Consider the following 8,467-nt stretch of genomic DNA (forward strand, 5'->3'; position numbering starts at 1 on the left):
CGATTGCTAATGGATGTCGGCAAGGACTACGGAAATATTCCCGTGGGCCTGGGGGCTCCAACTCCAGCGCCAGCGTTAGAATACGGTCGAATGGATCTCAAATTTCAAGTGCTGCACCCTGAGCAACAGGAGCAAAAGATTCCACTTGGTCGGGGATTTGAAAACACGCTCAGCTAGTTTTTCGGGGTATCAAGTCCAACGGTGTACGAAGTTAGATAAACGGATTAAGTGTCAACAATGTCACAACAGCACACACTCTCCCTGTCGATGGATGTGAGGACACTCGGGTCGCCATGAGCCTGACCGAAAGGTGGCAACAGCAGCAGCAAAAAAAGGATCAGAAGCGACAGCAGGATAGTCGCCGACTGGGTGTTAACCACAAATCGATATCCCATTAAAGGCTGCCCCCATTGCTCTTATTAACGCTGGGGCAGAGGTGGACTAGGATTAAAATTTGGGCTTAGGTGAAAGGGAATAGTTAGAGCCTTAAACGCTGCTTAGTTTATTGAATTTTGACACTCTTATTTATTAATTAAAATTATTAATTAATTTTTTTTTACTTTCTTTTTAGAGGCACTTGAAATTACTTTCCTGTACAGGTAGACCAGCACTGAGAGTGTCATTAGAACTAAGATCAAGCCAAGTCCAATGATGTCTAGTAAGTAAAACTGATACCAAGGAAGATGTACGCCAGCGGTTACTAGATGAGGGGCTCCTTGATGCTCCATCACATACTCTATCCAGTACATGGCCGTGTCCATGGCACCGACTGGACGATCCCGAAAGATTCGTGAAGCTTTCTTCGCATTAATCCCATACTGGGAATTTTCGAGCAGTTCCTTAAGCATATGCCTGAGCTCCTCTTTGGTGAACCTGCGCAGATCCAGAGCCAATCCATAGCCCACCTGTTTTCCATGATTCACATTGGAGTACTGATCGGCGTGAACTGGCATGCCCAGCATGGGAACCCCATAATAAACCGCCTCCTGGGTGCCAAACAGACCGCCATGATTGATAAAGACCTTGACATTGGGATGTGCCAAAACGTCGTTCTGTGGCAGCCATTTTTGTAGTCTCACATTGGAGGGCAGATCTGGCAGAGTGTCGTCCTCAAACTTCCACAGAATCCTTTGCTTCAAGCTTCCAAAGACTTTGAGAAATATTTTAAGATTCTCGGGGGAGAGTTCGGCACTACTCATTCGGGATCCTGAAAAGATTATTATTTACTTTAGTCATTTTCAAGTCCAAATATACTCACCCAAGCTAAAATAGATTGCTCCATGAATGGCTCCATCGAGGAACTGCTTTAGATCTTGCGGCAGTTCCTTGGGCGGCTGAATGTGTAGTCCACCCACCTGGATCACATTATAAGAGGTGGGAGCAGCCGGAGACAAAGGCATGTAGGAGTTAACCAGGATGGCCGAGATATTGCGCATCAATTCCTTGATGGATGGAACCCTGTCCATCTGTTTGGAAAAGTGCCTACGCAAAACAGCATCGTGCTGCGGGTAATATGAGAACTCCCTCATGAGGTCATCTAATCCACTGATGAAAACATTGCCAATCCGTTCCCACAAAGTCATGCGATCGGTGTAACCCATCAGGGCATGAGGTACATAAGACCAAGGATAAACTATGCCCGTCAGCTGACTGAAGAAATTATCCTCCTTCGAGGTCGACATGGTCACTATGGGGATCTGGTGGATGTGGCCCAGCATGAGGAGTCCCTCGTGGAAGAACTGCTCCGTCAAGAGGAGATCATACTTGCCAATCTTATCCTTGGCATTGATCACGGCCTGGATTTTCGGTTGCTTGAATGCAAAATCTGTGCAGCGAACTCCCAGTGTGTATATCATTTTCAAGTAAGTAGGCATGGACAGGTCCGAACTTTCCAGTAGGGTATTCTTCTGGCTCATTGTATGCACTGTGCAGGAAGTACTTTAAAATTGCTCTTATAATAATAATAAACTATGTACATACTGTCTGCCAATGCATTATACTGTGCAAACAATATTTCCGTGTAGTTTGTCCCAAGATTCTCCTCGGCCATGGACCATGGCGTTATAAAGGTAACCTCGTGTCCTCTTTTTATCAGCTCCTTTATAACAGCGTTTGTCATCATAAAGTGGCTTTTACCGGGAAAGAAAAAGGCAGCCAAGATTCGAGAGCCAGCTGTAAATTACAGATGCTGCAGGGCCACCAAGTTTAGAAAAATTGTATGCAAAGCACTCTTGAAGTTCTGTAAAATGATAAAAGAATTGGGTCACGAATAATTAAGAGATATTAAGATAAGAGAGTAAAGAAAATTGTGTCAAAAGAACTATAATTATTAAAATTTCGGTTCACTTTAATTTCAAAACAAGGGCAATAATTTTGCGGTCTTTAAGCTCACTTTACAACAGCAGAAGAATTAAATTCATTTAAAAGCAATATTTGTTGGCCAATTATCTTATTTTTATTATGTTTTTTTAAAAAGTGTGAAACAGCTTTACTCTAAACAATTTATTTAAAATATCGACAAAGTCCACAAACCATTTTGGATTCCGCTTTCTATTCTAGCCGTCTAACTTCATCAACAATTCTTAGACGACTGAGACTTTCACGATTATTTTATGTTGTGATAAGTCCAAGTTCGACTATCTAATCAATGTCTTTGATAACAAAAAGAAAGGTAAACAATAACCATAATGTAAAGATTAAAAAGCTACCACAATTCCCGTCACTTTTGTTGTCATGTTCTTGAGCGAGATAATTGGTGTATTTTTTGTATAGCATATTTTAGGGAAACTTTTAGAGTTGCATAAATGTAAAAAAAATTATAAGAATATTTATAAACCTAAAAAAATTAAAAGATAGCCCTTACTTAACCTTCTGCCTTCATTCTGTCTAGAGTCTAGTATTTATTTTCCTTGTCTAAAACATTTAGAGTTCTTGCTCATCTAACCCCTCGTTCTCACTCAAACGAGTCTCGGCACATTTTACCTGCAATTTTAAGCGATGTACCCCAAGGGACATCCTCCAGGGACCTTTTTAACCTGTGTTCCCCTGTTCTTTTACTCTCTCCCATTCCCATTCCCACTGCTCGAGTCCTGGAGCCACTTGTGAGCCCTGCCCCACTCCGGGAGTGTCCTTCTGCGTTTAATCAAACACACTTCCGTTGCAAACGGCTTGAGCTGCTTCAATCAAACAACAACCACAAATATTTCAAGTGCGGCTGGTTGCGGTTGGTCCTCCAGGTCCTTCTTCCTGAGACAAAACTCGTCAGCGAAGAAAATACCACAACGTTGTTGTTGATCGGGACGATGCCGACGACGACGACGAGAGAGACGATGAGTATGATGATGATGATGAACCCTTTGCCTGGTTCTCGAGTGTACACGGGTGTAGCACTCTGCACAAGGACTAGCTGCTATTGCCCATCATTGTTTCTCCTGGAGGGAAATCTGGGTGAACGATTCCGGTTAGACTACACAGGAAACATAAATTGTCTTGAAAAGCACAGAAATTATTTAAGAACTCTGCAGAATTTAAGACATAAAATATAAAAATCATCTTAGTTAAGGAAATGCTTGTCAAAATAAATCTATAAATATCTGGTCAAACGCATTAAGTAGAATATATTCCTAAGATTTCTAAGATCTCTTTCCAGTTTTTCCGAGTGCATTGATGACTGAACTCATTTTTAGCCTTTTGCCAGTCCGCCGCCAGCCGCCACTTGAATATCACGTGGAAATATTTCGCAAATTATGGGCCTAATTAAAAGCATCCAAATCCCGAGTCTGGAGCGGGTTAAAGCCGAAAAACTCATTGAGCCAAGTCGAGTGTCTGGCAACGCTGACCAGACCAGACCAGGCCAGACGACCAGGTAGACGAAAGGCCCTCAGTTAACCAGCTTCAGCTCCACCTCCGTGCACTCCATCCGAAACGACCCATAACAGCCCCTTTTGCACCACTCAATTATTGGAGTCCTGATTTATAGCAGCGGTACCAGGACTATTTGGTGCTGGGAAAGAGACGAGTTATTGGTGTTCCCCTCTTTTCTTTTTTTGTGTGTGTGTGATGAAACCCACTTGAATGGGTGGGTGGAGGCCGTGGTGGTGGCTGTTCATTTGCATTTCGTGGGGAACGATGGTAGGGTTTATTGGTGGTTGACCGCCACGCAAAAGGGATGATAGCAATTTCAAGTGCAATTTTCCATTCTGGAGGGAGTATGTATCGATGTTGCCAGAGAACGAATCCATTCCATGAATACCTGTGCTCGTACCTCATCCAAAAGATTCGCTGAAAAAGTTTCAAGCCAAAGTCTAGTCGAATTGGGCTTCTGAAATAGCTAAGAGTGAGAACATTTACTAAGTCATTTTTATTTTAATTTACAAAATAAAGTCAGTTAAATAAAGTTAATAAGATAATCACCTTTTATGTTATCACTGTAATAGTATTTATTTATTTAAAAACCCAAGTCACGTAATTTCACTACTTTAAATTAATGAAAACCCTTTAAGGCACTTCTTTCATTTTGTTTAACAAACCCTAAATCTTAACCTAGTTCCCTTAGACCTGAATATACAAACATATTTTTCCAAGAGCTACCCTCATGGCCCAAAGTTAAATTGAAAATTCCATTAAGTCACCAGAATTGTGTGCAACTCTTTTTCTCCCCAATCACGGGAACGGGCTGCTTCCCTGTCCTTAATCGACAAGTTAATTTCTTACAAAAATAAGCAAGTGCTGCCATAATTGAATTTCGTGAGCAACATGTGCCGCCTGCCTGCGGGAGCAGGTCCTGGTCCGCCAACTGCAAATCCTTAACCGAAACAGAGAGTCCTGAGCCTGAGCCTCAATCCGAATCCGAATCCCAATTCCAATTCCCCCGAAATGAGGCCCGAAATACCACTTTATATAATACTGTTGACATATGTTAATCAGGCGTACGAACACGCGCCGCAAGGAGAGAAAGCAGGACGAGGACGAGGATAAATCCGAGGACCCGGACCGAATTGAAACGTGTGGATGATGCTGCGATGATGATGATGTTGCCGATGAGGGGGTGATGGTAATGAGGTTGCTGCGGGGCGGGTCAAAGGCATTAATTCGAATTCAATCTGCAAGGCTCGGTCGGCTCAGCGACAAAGTAAAAAGCCTATTTGAGGCACAGACTCTGGCACAGACACACACAAACAGACACACACCCGGGGTCGCAGAGATAGAGATGGCCACGGAAACAATCTGATTGGAATAAAAGCTGGCGAAAAAGAGAGAGAGAGAGAGACACACAGAGAAGCAGTTCGGGGCGAAAGGACTTTTGAAACAAGGGTTGTGTCCTCCACTTCGACGTCTGCCGGCAGTTTGGGAGATAATTTAATTTCGGATTCGCATGAGCGATGAGATAAAGCCCACGGCCGGGAACCCAAAAACATAGTGGGGTGAATCGGACGGCTAGCATATTGATGCAATCAACTAATCTTCGCGCTTCCGTAGCGCTGACCCACACCCTCCTTCTTTCAAGCTCTCAAATCCTTCTCCTCCTCATCCTCCTGCCCCATGGCAGCCATCCGATAGTCCGCCGGCGATAAGAAGCACGAGCTCCTCCCCATCGATTGATTTAGCATATTTCAATCGGATGTACATGTGTTGCGTGATTGGAATAACGATCGGACAGAGACGATTGTTCCGTTTTCGGGGAGTTATCCATGTCGGTTCATCACCAACAAGCATAATGGAGCTCAATTATCCTTTCAAAACGAACATTATTTGTGATTAATAAGAGAAATTATGCATCTACAGTTCCGGAATTAATTCCAAACCGTTTTCTATAATAAAATCATATTTTTTGGTTTGGAAAAACTAGAATAGTTAAGGAAAAGAGTTTAAAGGACATAATTTCTATTTATTCAACATTTAATTCAATTTTAATCCATTTTATTAAAAATGTTCAGGGGATATTTTACATATGTATATGTTTTATTTATTTGTTTTCACTTTATTATCTTTTATACAATTTGATAAACACTACCAAAAGGACTTTCTAGTCTTCTCAAAGATTAAGTTTCTTAGTTTAGTTATATAAATATGCTTATAATTAATGAATTAAATATGCCGACATGCTATTTCATGCTAACCGGAAGTCAAGGAGAAATTCGAATAACTGTTTTCCCTAACTATCGCTTAAATCGTTCCTACTTTACCATCCCTAAAACAAGTTGACTCATTTGTTGTTGCGCAATTAAGATGGACCGATCCGCTGCGATTTCGATCTGTTTTGTTCGGTGAGGCGACCAAAAAGGTTTTCCATTCATCCATCGGCCAGAAGTGCAGAACTCGAAATGTTAGCGGCGGAGTGGTGGCATCCATTTGGTAATTTGCCAGGACAAGAACAACAAGAACATAAGTTTCCTACTTTGTATTGGAAAGCGAGGGTCCACTCGTAATTTGTCCGCCAGACGCTGCCTCGACTTTTCCACATTATCATTTTCTTGGCGTTTTTTGTTTTTGCAATTAAACGCAATTGCGTTGGGCCACTCTCTGGCTCACCCTTCGTCCTGCCAAGCGCTTGGCACATCCTGGACTTTCCTTCGCGTCGCGACGTCGCCATCGACATGGTCGCCTGTCGCGCTTTTAAAACTGTTTCCTGTGCACTAAATGGCGTTTTTGTGTTGGATCCCATCTCGTCTTCTCTTGCCCTTCCCCCTGATCCTGAAGCTGCTGCTGCTGCTGCTACTCCTTTTTCTTGTTTTTGTTTTCCATCCAGGCCAAAGGAGCTGGGTCGACCGACCACTGCAGGCGACGATAGTTTATGTCTCTATGTACCTAGCAAAAATGGCGACATTAAATGAGCAAAAACTTTTTTTATATCATTTCTTTGCACTCCACGAAGTTCTAGGCGGCGGTATACACTAAAAAATTATTATTACAAATTGTCCTTGACAAATTATAATCACAAATTGAGGATTACCTTTGTAGTTTGTGTTTAATTTAGTAAGTTGTTCTTAATTTCAATTTATATTTTAACTAATTGAATTGGTTTTTATGTTTAAATAAATAATGAAATCCCTGTTTAATACAAATAAAATATTCTGTGGCATATAATATATATTTAATAAATATATTTTTTCCAGTGCTCTTCTGGTTGCATTTCTTAAACAATTAAAACTTTGCTCGTCTACCTACAAAGTTGCCAATTTGGATAACCTCTAAACCAGAACCAATGACAGAGGCGCCGAGGAAACCAGGGTAGTCTGTTGGATGAAAAGCGAAAAAGAAAAGCCAAGCCAACGAGCTGGGGCGACAATGAAAATGAAAAACTTTAGCGCAGAGCAGTCAAAACCAATTTGGAGAATTTAATTAAAATTGCAAAACTTTGGCAACTGATTAAATTTTCCAACAAGAGCGTGTGCTGCTGCTGGTCAGGTAAAAAGCTTAAAACAAGCAACAAAAAGAGAAGAGAAAAAAACGGCGTACGACAAGTTTAAATTTTTAAACAAGCTGCGAAAAAAAATCTACATTCGCTTTCGTTTGCAGTGAAATGTTTCAGGAGCAGAATAACAAACACAAAAAAATGTATATGTTAAAATGTGTATGTATAAAATATGGCAGCCGGGGCAGGACGAGAATTTAAACCGGCCCAAAAACAGAAGGACGCCAGTGTAGGATGATGTGGATGCGGCTGATGCTGCTGCTGATGCTCTGGCGATGGCAGCCATCATCATCATCAGCAGCAACAGCGGCAGCAGCAGCAGAGGGACCAGCAAACGACAGACGACGACTGGCAAAGTTTCCCCAATTTAATTTCATCGTACTCCCGGGTGTGCGTTGAACTAACGAATGGAACGAAGGCCCCGAGATCGGACTGGGATGCAGGACGCAGGTCGCAGAACGCAGGAAACGGGGCGAGGAGGCAGGACGAGGAAGCAGGGCAGACATCCATCGCCCGGCAATCACGTAGACGACCCCCATTCTCCACCAGCAAAAAGTACCCTTCGGGGGTGGCTCTCCAATCGCTGCCTGTGCCGGCCATGTCCGGGCCTTGGGATTGAGGAATAGAAATCGGGGAGGAGCTGGAGCAGGACTCTGTTATTTTAATGAAAATTGGAAAGTGCCGAGTGCTCCTCGGCCCCCAGTTCCTGCTCTAGTTACGCTCCTGTGACCGTCGCATTAATTTTAAGATGTCTTAGTGGGCACTTGGCACTTTATGTATATTGGGCCTTTCCTTTCCTTTGATTTTTTGTTTTCATTACGAATTGGGTTTAAAGCTGTTTGAAAATGTTGATTTACAGTGTTGTCTTAAAGGGAAAATATATTTAAGAACTTTTAAAAATAACACAGAAATTTCTAATAATATATTTTTTAATAAAAAGAAGATAGATACAAGCAGCCAAGGTTTTAAATTTTATTCTAATTTCAAAACATTTCTATTTTCATGAAATCAGTTGAACAAAATACAAATAAATTGTATATAAAACTCCCCCTT

The 8,467-nt window shown here is 42.0% G+C and overlaps 1 pseudogene; it reads right to left on the minus strand.

The window, feature by feature from the left end:
* Positions 1-545: 545 nt before the first annotated feature.
* LOC108075942 (UDP-glycosyltransferase UGT5-like) lies at positions 546-8,014 on the minus strand (annotated as a pseudogene).
* Positions 8,015-8,467: the final 453 nt, after the last annotated feature.

Source organism: Drosophila kikkawai, chromosome 2L (assembly GCF_030179895.1).
Source record: "Drosophila kikkawai strain 14028-0561.14 chromosome 2L, DkikHiC1v2, whole genome shotgun sequence".
NCBI classification, from domain to species: domain Eukaryota; kingdom Metazoa; phylum Arthropoda; class Insecta; order Diptera; family Drosophilidae; genus Drosophila; species Drosophila kikkawai.